General features: G+C 44.3%; 1 long non-coding RNA gene across 1 annotated transcript; it reads left to right on the top strand.

The window, feature by feature from the left end:
• The first annotated feature begins 95 nt into the window (after positions 1 to 95).
• LOC116835070 (uncharacterized) lies at positions 96 to 8,479 on the top strand. Its single transcript, XR_012656207.1, has 3 exons — positions 96 to 273; positions 7,108 to 7,194; positions 8,285 to 8,479. It is a non-coding gene; the product is annotated as an uncharacterized LOC116835070 (long non-coding RNA).
• Positions 8,480 to 13,081: the final 4,602 nt, after the last annotated feature.

The raw sequence follows: 13,081 nt of genomic DNA, 5'->3' as shown, positions 1-13,081 counted from the left end.
AAGCGCCGCTCTGTCAGCTGATTCGGCCCAACTGGGGAGCGCGCTCTTGGTCCGGCCTGGCCGCGGTCGCTGCTGCCGGGTGCCCGGGCCCGGCGTGCTCGCTATGCGGGGATCGATTGGGGTGGGGCGAGAAGCCTGCGGCCGCTGCCTTCCCTAGGGTCAAGCCAGTATTTGCTTTGTCGTGCGGCATCGGCGGCAACAGAAGGCGAAGGGAGGCCGTTTTGAAGTGATCTGTGTATAGGCGCTAGCTTCAAGTGTTCCCACCAAACCGGGGTTCGTACTTTAAGCTGCTGTGGCGTATGGGCAAGAGCCGGTACACAGCCGACCATACCGGCACGGGGTAGCTTCCCCAGGCCGGCAATTTAAAAGGGCCCTGGTCTCCGGGCAGCAGCCTGAGCCCCTGACCCTTTAAATCACCGCCAGAGCCCCGCTGCTGGAGCCCTGGGGTAGTGGCTGGGAGCCCCGGGACTCCAGTGGTGATTTAAAGGGCCGGGGCTCCCAGCCGCCACTGCTGCAGCTGGAGTCTCGGGCCCTTTAAATCGCTGCGAGAGCCCTGCTGCTGGAGCTCCAGGGTGGTGGCTGGGAACCCCAGGCCTCTAGCCACAATTTAAAGGACCTGGGGTTCCCAGCTGCTGCTATTGCATCCAGAGCCCTGGGCCATTTAAATTGGGATTTAAAGGTCCCAGGGATTTAATGGCCTGGCCTCTTTGGGCTGAAGCTCCCCCGCCCCATGCTGAGGACCCCGGCCCTGTGTACTGGTAAGTCCCTTGAGTTACTTTCACCTCTGCTTAGGTGTCTGTGCTACTCACATCCCATGATCAGTTCACATTTCCCTGTGGTCAGCTCTTGGGCCTGGTCGCTAAGGGTACCCAGCTGTCCTGCATCGGCAGGTCTGTCTTCCAGTCTAAGGGGAGGCACCACTAGGCCTAGGGTTCAAATAAAATCAGGCGACAACAAATGACAATGCAAGAATGGGTGTGAGGGTTACAGACTCAAAAGCAGGGAACCAGAAGGGGACACCAAGCAGAGAACCCCAGACAGCGCCATTTCTGTACCTATTGGGAATCCAGGGATGGGTGGGTACAAGCCCATCCACAGCTAAAAGTTCCTCCCACCCCAGCCTAAGGGGAGGCACTACTGGATCCAAAGTCCAAGCAATTCCAGCGGACAACTAATGATAAAATAGGGACAGGCATGAGGGTCACAGGACTATAAGTAGGGTTGCTAGGTAGCAACTGTGAAAAAATGGGATGGGGGGAGGGGTCAGAGGTGCCTATATAAGAAAAAACAGGACTGTCCCTTTAAAAATGGGACATCTGGTCACCCTAAGGTAGCCAGAGGGGGATACTAAGCAGAGGATCCCAGACAGCACCCATAGGCTGTTTTTGTAGGGGAGCTGGTTCTCTCCCTTTCTTCTAAGGTTCTTTTAATCCTTTCCTGGCCCAGCCAGAGTGGGGTGCCTTCATCTCAGCGCAGTGTCTCTATTCTGCCTTTTTTCTGTAACCTACACCAAGCACTTTGGCTGCTTATTAGCTTGCTAAATCTCTTCTTGCATTACAGTTCTTAAGCTCCTGTATCTTGATTCTCATCCACAGTGATGAGGCATTCCCCATGTAACACATATATTCCTGGTGCCAAAACACACCTTATAGGACAGTTGCCTTTTGTCAGTGTGGTCTGACATTTCTGAGCAGGGTTAGGTTCTAGATCACATTAATTATTATTATTTGTAGTACAATAGCAGCTTGTGGCCCCAACTGAAATCAGGGACCCATTGTGCTAGGATAGATGAACGTACAGTAAGACATAGTCCTTGTCTACCTCCTACACCTCAAGAGGTAAGGCTTAGATCCTGCGACTTATGTCTGGATGGAGCCTCACTTAACTCAATGTGGTTCTTAGTGCAAATCTTCACCTTCAAGCAACAAATTTCAGGGCTGGGGGTCTGCACCTTTGTTACTTTAGTGTCACTTAGTGATTGAAGATTTGTTATCACTTGTGCAACAGGCTGTGTGAATTTCTCAAACAAGATAATGTAAGGCCACGTGCATCTTATTAAAATGAGACTGATTAGGAAATAATATTAAAACAACTTCTAAGTTCTTATATCACACCCATCACTACACTGTATGAGCTTGGCTGAAAATACCTGACATGTAAACATATCCAGCCCTAACTCAGTAAGAGTTCATCTAAAGAGGTACTAACCTATAGATAAGGGAAAGGACGATAACCAGCTTGTATCGTTAGCCAGCTGAGTGTTTCTTACAGCCTCACCATAGCTTCCTGCCTACTAAACACTGACTCAAGTTTCAGACTCTTGGGCCTTGTAATGCTCCCCTACCAGGGGGAGCAATGGAAGAAACGGATATGTAGACAATACTCATGTGAACTCAGGCATTCCTACCAGTATGTTTTGTAACCCTGCTCTGGGGAGCTTAGGAAGTGTGAGGAGCACATTACTAGCTCTGCTTCTGCTGGAGTTTCAGCTGGCTGCTGCTATTTTCACTCAGACTAACTTCTTGTGGTTCCTCAGAGCTAAATGTTTAGCCAATCGCTAGCTGAGTAACAGAGAGGGGAATATCAACTGGAGGTGAGGGGAAATGGCTCAGGGTAGCATACATAGCAGGGACCATGGCTGTGAGCATGGGTGATACTGTATGGGGAGCATGGTGAGGGAGTAGAGATTACGTTCCCATTCAACAAAGCACAGCTGAGACAATTACCAGCCAAGGAGTGTCAGAGCTGGAGTGTGTCAGGGGACCTGTGGGTTACTGAAGAGTATGTGAGAGAGGACGCGAAGCCAGCAAATTATGTCTTCACTACAAAAATAGGTGCGTCTTTACATCAAGAAAGCTATCTCAATGTAAAATCCTAATAGAGATAAGGCACTCTAGTTTTTACGCTGATGTAACTAGTGGAAATTAGCCTATGTCCTGCTCCTGGGGTTCACCTCTACTAGCAACATTTTAAATTGCAACACTATAGTTGTGCAATTTTAAATTATTATTAGTCTTTATTTTCTCTAAGTGGGTTTATCTCCTGTGCTTTTAAAAAGAGATAACACAATATTATTGCAGTAATAACACAATGCCATTTGGTATAAATGACAGCATTTCAAAATAGGGGTTACAAAGTACTACAACTAATTATCTCAGATCATAGTTGACATCACATCATCAAGATTAGCTCCAGAAGAGTATGCTGATGTTCTTCATAAGTTCATGTTACTGCATCTGGTCATGAGAAATGCACATGCTCTAGGCTCCAATCTTGCACACCTTTGCACACATCGGCCCCATGAGGTACTTAAGTATGACCTTAAATTTAAATACACGTCTGTCCTGCTATAACGTGGTCGTGGGGAGCCAAAAATCCCTACTGCATTATAGCTGAAACCCCGTTATATCAGGGTAGGAGTAGCAGGGCACCGGCGGTGATTTAAAGAGCTCCAGGCTCCAGCTGCTGTGGGGAGCACCAGGCCCTTTAAATCGACAGTGGAGCCCCGCTGCCACAGCCCCGAGGTAGTGGTGGCGGGGCTCCAGCAGTGATTTAAAGGTCCCTGGGCTCCCTGCAGCAGCTGGAGCCCCGGATCTTTTAAATTGCTGGCAAGCCCCACTGCAGCCCCAGGGTAGCGGCGGCAGGGCTCCAGCTGTGATTTAAAGAGCTCCTTCTGAGTTGGTAATCAACATATCCTTCTTTGGGATATGTTACCCATCGTCAAACTTAACTCAAGATTGTCCCCATTGGCCCTCCCACATTTCCTCATCCTTTCCAGTCTCACATAATTCTTTCTTAGGTTTTGCAATCCTGCACTGCATCCTTTTGTCTTTGGATTCCACACTTATTCTTTATTCATCTAAGTAGTCTGTCTCCTTTACTGTACTTGTTGGCTTTGTGGATAAGGCTTTGTGTGTTCCAGTATCAAAAGCTTTTTCCTGTTCTAGGGTAATCATATCCATAGCTTCCCTGCTATGCTTATTTTGTTTTTTCTTCACAAGATTATATCCTATTTTAAGGCATGATCTCTTTGTGACTCCATGGTGACTGTTTTAACAAATGACAGCATCTCTCCTATAAAGTCCTCCTCTCTTTTGTTTCTGATCACTGTATCCTGCATATATCCTCTAGCACAGTGGTTCTCAAACTTTTGTACTGGTGACCCCTTTCATATACCAACTGTCTGAGTGCGACCTCTCCCCCCTTATAAATGAAAAACCATTAAAAATGCTGGAGGCAAAGCAGGGTTTGGGGTGGAGGCTGACAGCTTGCGACTGTGACCCCTGAGGGGTCCTGACCCCCAATTTGAGAATCCCTGCTCTAGCAGACATTCCCTCTACTTTCTCTGGGGAGGTGTCTCATCAGTAGTTAGGCACTCTAATTTTTCTTTGTCACCTATTCTAATGTGACTGAGTTCCTGTGACAGTTGAGAATTGTCCCTTTCCTATTTCCTTTCTTAAACACTAAGGGCACCAGAGTTTTCCTGACTGTCTCATTGCCTCCTGTGGGTTTCTGTTTGAAAGGGGTCAGTCTGGCCATGTACAAGAAAGCAGCCCTGTACTTGTGTCCTCAAAACTGCTGTTACTTCTACAGTGAAACTCTGTTGGCTTCAGTGCAGTTATAGCAGGGTTGAATTTGACCCTAATTTGTGATTGATTGTTGAGATTTCCCATTACCTTTAGTATATCCTGTTCACAAGTTATCTTGGTTTTAGATATTGTCTCATTCTGCTGTTCATTCGCATGTGGTTGTCACTGCAAAAATCTTTCCACCAGCTTGCTTCTTGTGGGCTAAATTTTCAAACGTGCCAGCTTCCTGTTACAGTCATTTATGCAGAGGCCATAAGCTAGAGCTACACTGATGTCCTGTCAATTTAAATAAGCAAAAAGGAACAAAAGTTTCAAAGTCAACAATTATGAGCACAATGGATGGGAGTAAAAGCAAGTGGAGACAGAACTGCACAATTGTCTGTATCTATTATACGTCCATTCACCCATCTGATTTCCAGAAAATATAGCACAGAAAGGAAGAGGGAACAGATCAATCCCTAAGCTGCAAGAGCAGGTTGCAGAAGACCAATCTACTGGGCTGCAGATAACTTAAGATGTAGTAATTCAAGAATTTATTTTCCTGTGCATGGCAAGAAGAGGGGAAACGACCCACTCCCCCAGGAGAGATACAGATGCAGGACTAAAGGAAACACAAAAAGGACTGCAGAGGGTGGAAGTGATCACATAAGGAAGTTTCATCTGCAGATATAATGTTGAAGTGTTCAGTTTGCATTCACTGTGCTCATGCACCTGGTTCAAATGTGGTTCCCTCCCAGGATTTAGAGGATAGCATCTAGACAAACAGAATAGCCATGGAGGAACAAAAATATCACTAGATAAAGATAAACACCATTGTCCATACAGGGGACAGCACAGTGCTCCAAGTCATAGGTGGGAGAAGCATGGTGAAATAGGATGCACAGGAGGGGAAGTGAAGTGTGGCTCATTCATGTTGGAGGTGGAGGCACAATATCAATTGCATGTACCTGCATATTGTTCAGGAGGTCACCATTCCTTCAGCCACTGTTGTCCAGATATCAGAGAAATACTGAGCAGGCAACAAGCATGTTGCTATGGCAACAATATATCCTCCCAGGAATATCACTATAGGCTTCCATGTCATACTGCAGCATGTCACAATAACCCCACCCCAGCACACACTCTGACACTGCAGCACTGTGACTCTCCTGTGTCTGTTCACAGGGACAAACACATCAGAGCTGATCCAAAAAGGACAATTTACAAGGAATGTGTGACCATAAGAACACACCAATGCCAGAGGGCTCGCTGGTATATAGCAGAGAGTCTCAGCTGGTCTGACCAGCTCATTGCACCTCACACAGTGTTGTCATGATATTAATTTAATGGGTGTCTTGTATATCACTGGAAAACTAGTAGCCTTGTGTGAAGTAGGCATGGTTAACATATAAAGAATTATAAATGTGTACTGGAAATATGTTCTTAAAATGTGCCTGGCCCTAGACAAAGGAATGTGGTTTTGTCTGCTTGAATGTTGGTTTCCAGTGTGAATTGAGCAAGGAGAGATCATGGAAGCACATTTACATAAAAGGTGAACAAAGCGATCAAATTAGCGAGTGGGGAAGATAGCCACTTACCTGTTGTGACACGGGGAGGAGACTGCAAAAATTAACGTGGTACCAGCTCCCTGGGGGACACAGCAAGCTGAGTCCCTGGGAGGGCTTCCTGGCCTTGAAAACAAAAATAAACTTTCAGAATATAAACAGAGAAAAAGCCATTTTGGCATCCTTCATCTGAAAAGACAAAGAAACCAAACACTTTCAGCTATATGTTGGCTCTTGAGTAAAAACTGGCCAACCATGCTGGAAGAATGGGGGTGAGAAAACTACTTTAAACAAGACTCTCGTTTGTTAAGTGAGGTTTTGGTCTTAGTAAGTAATGTATGTTTGTTTGTAACCAATTCATTCTACCTGACATCATTTAAAAATATGTTCTTTGTTAATAAGCGTAATCTTATTTTATTAAACAACCGTCTTAGTGCAGTGTTTCAAACTGAAGAGTAAAATCTTCAGCCAAACTAACAGGCTGGTGCCGTGGACTGTCTCTTTAAAGGAGCAACACACTTGATAAGGTTTTGTGACTGCTACAGTGAGAAGGGCTGAGCACGGCAGAGAAGACAGTTCTGGGGACACTTGACACTGGAAGGACTTTTGGTGTCATCCTCCAAGGAGTAACCAGGCTGGTGGAAGCTATGGTGAGTCTGTAAGCAGGCTGCTGATGCCAGGGCTCTGAGCTAAAGCTGCACAGCACAAAGGCATCCAGGGTTACAGAGCAGGAAGTGACACAACCCCTTATTGGTCTGGGTGAAACCCCCACAACGTCACAGAATGATGTCAGGAAGAGCTGCATTATAATTTATTTCTGGGGGCTTTGCAGTGTGAGTTATGATCCATATTTTCAAGCGGTAGGCCCTGACCCCAACAAAAGGGAAATGTGCATATCAACCAGTCTTGCACGTGGTAAACACATTACCAAGATTGCTAAGGCTACCGTAACTAACTTATCTGTATTTACGCAGACTGTAGCACTCCAGCCAGTCCCAAAGTCCCCAGCTAGTCCAGAGAATCTGCCAATGGAGGAGTTGTGTCATTTTTCTGAGTACCAGGTCAGTTTTTTCTGTGATGATGTAATTAGCATGGTAGGTAATCTGCATATGAATAGAGTAGAGCTTTTTTCTGTCTCTGAAGGAGATTTCTGTGACTGAAGGTACCCTTAGGAGGCACACAAGTACAGCATTCATCACAGGTGGCCACATTTTATAGGACTTGCCATGCTGGTGGGAGGAAATCAATATAAATTAAACCTCTTGAGAATGGCATAAAGAAACTGATTAATATAGGTGTAGATGGCAGACTGGTTTAGTCCTGTGATGGCCACCACTCGATCTCTGAAATACCCCTGTTATGAAGGAATATCAGAGCTGAGGTGATTTTGACTACTACAGGTATGGCTCTTCTGTGTTTGACTCTCAAAACCTGGCCAACACCTCAGAGAAATGCAGGAGAACTGCAGAGTTAAACTTGTACCTTCAGATGATTTCTTCCTCAGATAAATCCAAGAAGCCTTCCCCATCACCCCTGAGTGGGTCCTGTTAGCAGAGAACAGTTTGATTCCTGTTTTGCCTGGGCCATTTGGGCCCCTTCCTTCACCTTCCCTGATCTCTCGTCCTTCAGGGACCTCAATGTCCAATGTCACTCAAAATGTTTACAGATTTCATGCTGTCTCTGTCACCAGTTGACAGTTGGTTCTGGTTTTCCTACATCTGCCCCATAAAACATGGTGGGATTAATAAGGCAAGTGTGGGCTTCTCACTGTATACAGACTAGACTAAATTCTGCTTCTCCCAGTGTGATTGGTTGAAAATTCCATGGTGTGCACATTTTTCCTAGCCCCACTCACCCAAATCGCTCCTGGCAGGTGCAATTCACTTGTGCCTCTGTTGCATCTCTGAAAATACTCAGCAACCCAAGTTCTACTTGCACCTGTAAATGTGGATGCAAAAACCCACTGTAATGGTGCAAAGCCTTTGAAAATTTAGCCTTACTGAGTTACAAGTTCATAAACTGCTTCTCTTTACTTATAGGTGTCCTGCTAAATTCTAATAGAATTAGTACTGTGTGGTGTATTGGTTCATTCTGGTGTTGCTATTAACTTGTATCAGTGGTGTTTTTCTTGTTTTGACATTGCTTTTGAAGAGAACTACAATCACTGAAAATATAACACTTCGGATACCCCGGGATCTTTGAATCCTTGTCTGTAGCTGGACATCCTTCAAAAATGTTTGGTCAGTGACTCGGGGATTTCCACTGAAACAGTTACCATGAATCACTTAGCTCCTGACTTGTGCAATGAGAGAAAGTAGAAATAAAAATGACCTTTTATGTTGTCTAGTCCAGTCTGTTCCTTTAGCAATGCAGGCTTGTTCCCTATAGCACCATTTCCAGTGCTTTGTTCAATACAGTTTTGAATTATTTAAGGTAGTATTTCCCAAATATTTGAAAGCTTCAAGAAAATGAAACCAATCACATACCTCCTGCAGTCCTGCCATAAGTTCTTAACAGCCTACAACTTTTAATTTATACATCTTCTGTGCTCCGTGCTTTTGCAAATACTGTATAGATCTTGATAATATGACACTTCATTATCACACTATCACTAACAGGCCCTAACTAAGCTGAAGGGTCCCACAAACACATGGGATGGCTGTGTTTTAGAAGTCTGTAACATATACCCGTTAAATATACTGTGTGATTTGTTATCAGGGTAAAGCATTAATTAATAAAGTTACAAGTAACCACGAATGTTTCCCTAGGGCTTGCTATAAAAGGAAGCAATCGTGAAGAAGGCTACCAGGGGAGTTATGGAAAAAACATATTTAAGGAAAAGTTATGACAGGAAAAGTTAAAGGGCAGTGAGGACTGAGTGATATGAACCCATTCACACTCCCTCTATTTATACCTTGGTTTCCTTGGTGTAGAAAAAGAAAACTGGGCCACATTTTCAGCTGGTGTAAATCAGTGTAATTCTGTGGACTTCATTAGAGATATGCTGACTTAAAACATCTGAGGATCTACCCTTAAAAGCTTTGGAAAGGAAATCAAATTTTAGGGGTAACAACATTGCAAGATTCCCTTTGTTGCATCAGAAATTAGATCCTCTGGGGTCTCTTCCCCAATCCCTTCATCCTTTGATGGCTCCACATCTCAGTGAATCTTTCTTCAGCTGAACAGGGCCAGATATGGTTCTCTCAGGAGCATGTTAGTGTCAGAGCAGACGTTGCACAGTGTCCCTTTGAGAAGAAATCAGCTTAGAACATGAGATACTGTTGTGCAACTAAGTAATGTGTCAAATGTTAATGAACCTTGTTAAACTCCATTGGACCTTAGCTCCGATGATATGATTTATAAGAAGTGACTCTTCTGTTGCTGTAATACAAAGGTCACTACCCTGCTAAATCAAACAATGTTGTTTGGACAGACTTTTAGTTAGTGAAGTGTACTGCAGACAGTTGGCATGGTCCACCAGAGTAATACAACGTGTAACTGGGGTGATATGGTCTTGCCAGTCGAACATAGAGCTGCAAATCAAGGGAGCAAGTTTCTAAATCCAGCTGTAACACTAATTCAGTGTATCTTGGGACAAGTCACTTGATTTCTCAGTGTCATCTGTAAAAAGTTTCACAGGGATGTTGTGAGATTTAATCTATTTGCTTAATTAATCAAAGGCTTCATAAAGTTCTTTGTGATCCTCTGATGAAAGGTGCTCTGTAAACAATACATTCTTAGTGATAATGTAGTGCTATTCATCCATAGATCTTAAAGTGCTTTACAAAGGATAGTATAATTATCCCAGTTTCACAGATGGGAAAACGGAGGTAGAGATAACAATATAATTACTAATTATTATTTATTATTGTTATTATTTTATTATTAGTCGATAAGAGTAAACTCTTGTTCATACAGTTTTACATATGATAATTAAAGCACTCACTCTGTTTAGAGTGGATTTCATGGATGTTGTAGAGAGAGGGGATCAAAACACAATACTAAGATCTAACTAAGTGCCATCAGATTTTGGGAAAGATTTAATTCTGATCCAAAGTTTGTGATCAGGCCTATCTATAACTGTAGATAGATATATTTGTGCAACACAGGTACAAGGGAGGCCTGACCGAAGGTGAAAGTTGGCCTGGTCACCATGAAGATGGACAAAGAAGGATGCATGTAAGCAATCTCTGACCAACTGCTGCACTTTCATGGCATTCCAGTTGGGACAGAAGTGACTGCAAAGAGGCTGTGGGATAGAGAGAACAGTTGCATTCAAAACAAATCTCATGGCTGATCCAGAGAGACCAATCACCAGGGGAGGGGCGGTTACTGGCAAAGAGGTCTCCTGATTGGAAGCTCCCAGACGGGTCCAAATCTACTCTACAATGAGCTATTTAAACCACTGTGGTGCCTTTGTACATTGGTCCCACTTTCTGAGGTGCTCTGTAGTTTAGTTCTGTAGTAGGGGTGATGACTTTAAATTCAAAATGCAGAGGACTGCCATGAGAGACAGCAGTGAAGATAGGATGCAAATTTCACCTCTGGCGGAAATTCTGTTCCTGATGTCAAAATGTTAATTGCTGTAGTCAGTTATGAGATACTTTTTCAAGGGCAGCTGGTTTATTAATGGTTAGTAAACAACAATTGGTTTTGGCACTGATTTGACATTCTACTTTGATATTGTCATCTAAGATTTTAAGGCCCTGTTTTTGACCCAAATCCTGAGCTCAGAGCACAGTCCGAACATCTGCACTATATGCTGAAGCGTTCCCTTTGGGCTGAGAGGGGGAAGGCAGCAACATCCCTCTGGGCTGTAGAGTGGCAGAACCTCTGCTTTTCAATGGCTATTCTGTTTCAGGGCTTGAGTAAACACCTGTGTTGCTTGTGGCAGAATGGTCTGTGGATTGGTGTGAAAGTGGCTCGACCAGCTCCAGATACCCCAAAGATATCTTTCATGTGCAATAACTGGAGGGACCACCCTGACACAGGGATTGTGTGGCTTGCAGGGGATGTAAGGTTCCACATGGGCTCCCTGTCCACTGCTATGCTATGCAGTGGCACTGCTCTAGTTCCACTGCTAGAGAGCCCTCTGCAGTGGTGGGAAGGGCAAGTTTTAGCCTTTATACATACAACTAGGTTTTGATCTATTGATCACTCTTCCTTTTGCCATTCTGTCACTGGAGCTTGGTTAAAAGTGCCCCTACCTCATTGCCAGCAAACAGGGGAATAACTCCCTGCTCAGGGATTAAGCCAGTGCTCACTGAAGTCAGTGGAAAGATTCCTATTAACATTAATGGATGCTGGATCAACTCTTAAGCTCCTGAGGCCTTGTCTTTACTCAGGAATAAAAGGTGTTTTCTCAACTGAGTTAACTAACTCAAGATAAAATCCTAGTGCAGACAAGGCAGTTTGTAGGTTTCACATGAGTTAGCAGATTGAATTAAAGACTATGGGAGTGTGACAGGTTGCCTGGCTCTTTATGACAAGCTGGGCTCAGTCTTGCCTGTGATGGAGATTTAATTATAATGACTGACCCCAAATGTGGTTTTTCAGACAGATGACTACTTAAACAGAGCTGTGAACGCACTCTTGGGAGACCAGGAGCTATGTCTCTGGAAAGGGTCTGGTGAAGAACTACAAGGAGCAGGTCAGGCTAGAGAACTTGCTGAGAATCATCCATCTGATTTCCAGGATCCTTTAGTCCCCAAACCATATGTATTTCTCCCACACCTCCTAAATACAAGATGATCAATGATTCTCTCCAGGTCTTGAATTGGGCTGGGTAGGCCATCCCGTGACCTGGTACTTTTTATTAGGCTACCATTTTGTGAATGGCCAGTTTGTAATTTTCACATAGTAACAGTTTGAGGTAAAGATTTGGGGAAGCCTAGGGTTTATCTTGATGTGTTAGCTTGTGTTGGCACTGCCTTATCTTCACTGCAATTTTACCTCATCTTAGTTACCATGTGTTAACTAATATGAGGTAAGAACACCTTTTTGCCCGATGAAAACAAGGCCAGGATTTCATTCTATGCTTCTCTATACTAGGAAGACACAGTCTTAGAGGCGTGACCTGTCCCATTCACCTCAATGAGGCTTAAGTCAGATGTCCAGTAATTATCATTTATCTGTGAATATTGTTAACTGCTTCATTGCTGACCAAAGCAAGGAGGGGTCTGCAGACTGTACATGAGCAACCTTCCACTTTGTTGCCCAGGGGGAGGGGGTGCTGAGCCCCGCAGAACCCACCTCACCAAAGAGGAATCAGCAGATCATGAGCAATCACAGTTTCAACATCTGTGAAATCTCTAGGAGTGGCAACTCACTTGGGTAGCTCAAGCAGGTGGAAATTGGCTTGTGGACAGAGTTTGGGAAAGTACCACTATTTCACAAATGCTACCCAATTTGAGCCCAGGTTCTCCCATTCTTTATTACATTAGTTGCCAAGTCTCCAGTAACTTTTGTAACAGTTATTGCTCTTTTTTTCCGCTTGTCAAAATCCTGCTCTAGATATACAATCTTGGTAGCACTGAATGCAGGTTTTAGGCTAACCTGCTCTACAAAAAATCTGCTCATTGTATAGAGTCAAAATTCACCCCCATCCTGGGGCGTGGCTTTCTTTAGAAAGAAAACAATAAGGTAAAAAAACACCCTGTCATGGTACAATTCCCCACTCTGAACTTTAGTGTCCAAGAGATGGGGTACCAGCATGAATTCCTCTAAGCTTAATTACCAGCTTAGGACCTGTAGCGCTGCCACCAACCAGGAATTACAGTGCCTGGTACATTCTGGTCCCCCCAAGACCTTGCCCAGGGAACCCCAAGACCCAGACCCTCTGGATCTTAACACAAGGAAAGTAAACCCTTTCCCCCACCATTGCCTCTCCCAGGCTTCCCCTCCCTGGGTTACCCTGGAAGATCACTGTGATTCAAACTCCTTGAATCT

Source organism: Chelonoidis abingdonii, chromosome 6 (assembly GCF_003597395.2).
Source record: "Chelonoidis abingdonii isolate Lonesome George chromosome 6, CheloAbing_2.0, whole genome shotgun sequence".
In the NCBI taxonomy this organism is placed as follows: Eukaryota; Metazoa; Chordata; order Testudines; family Testudinidae; genus Chelonoidis; species Chelonoidis abingdonii.
This window is presented reverse-complemented; position numbering and strand designations above follow the sequence as displayed.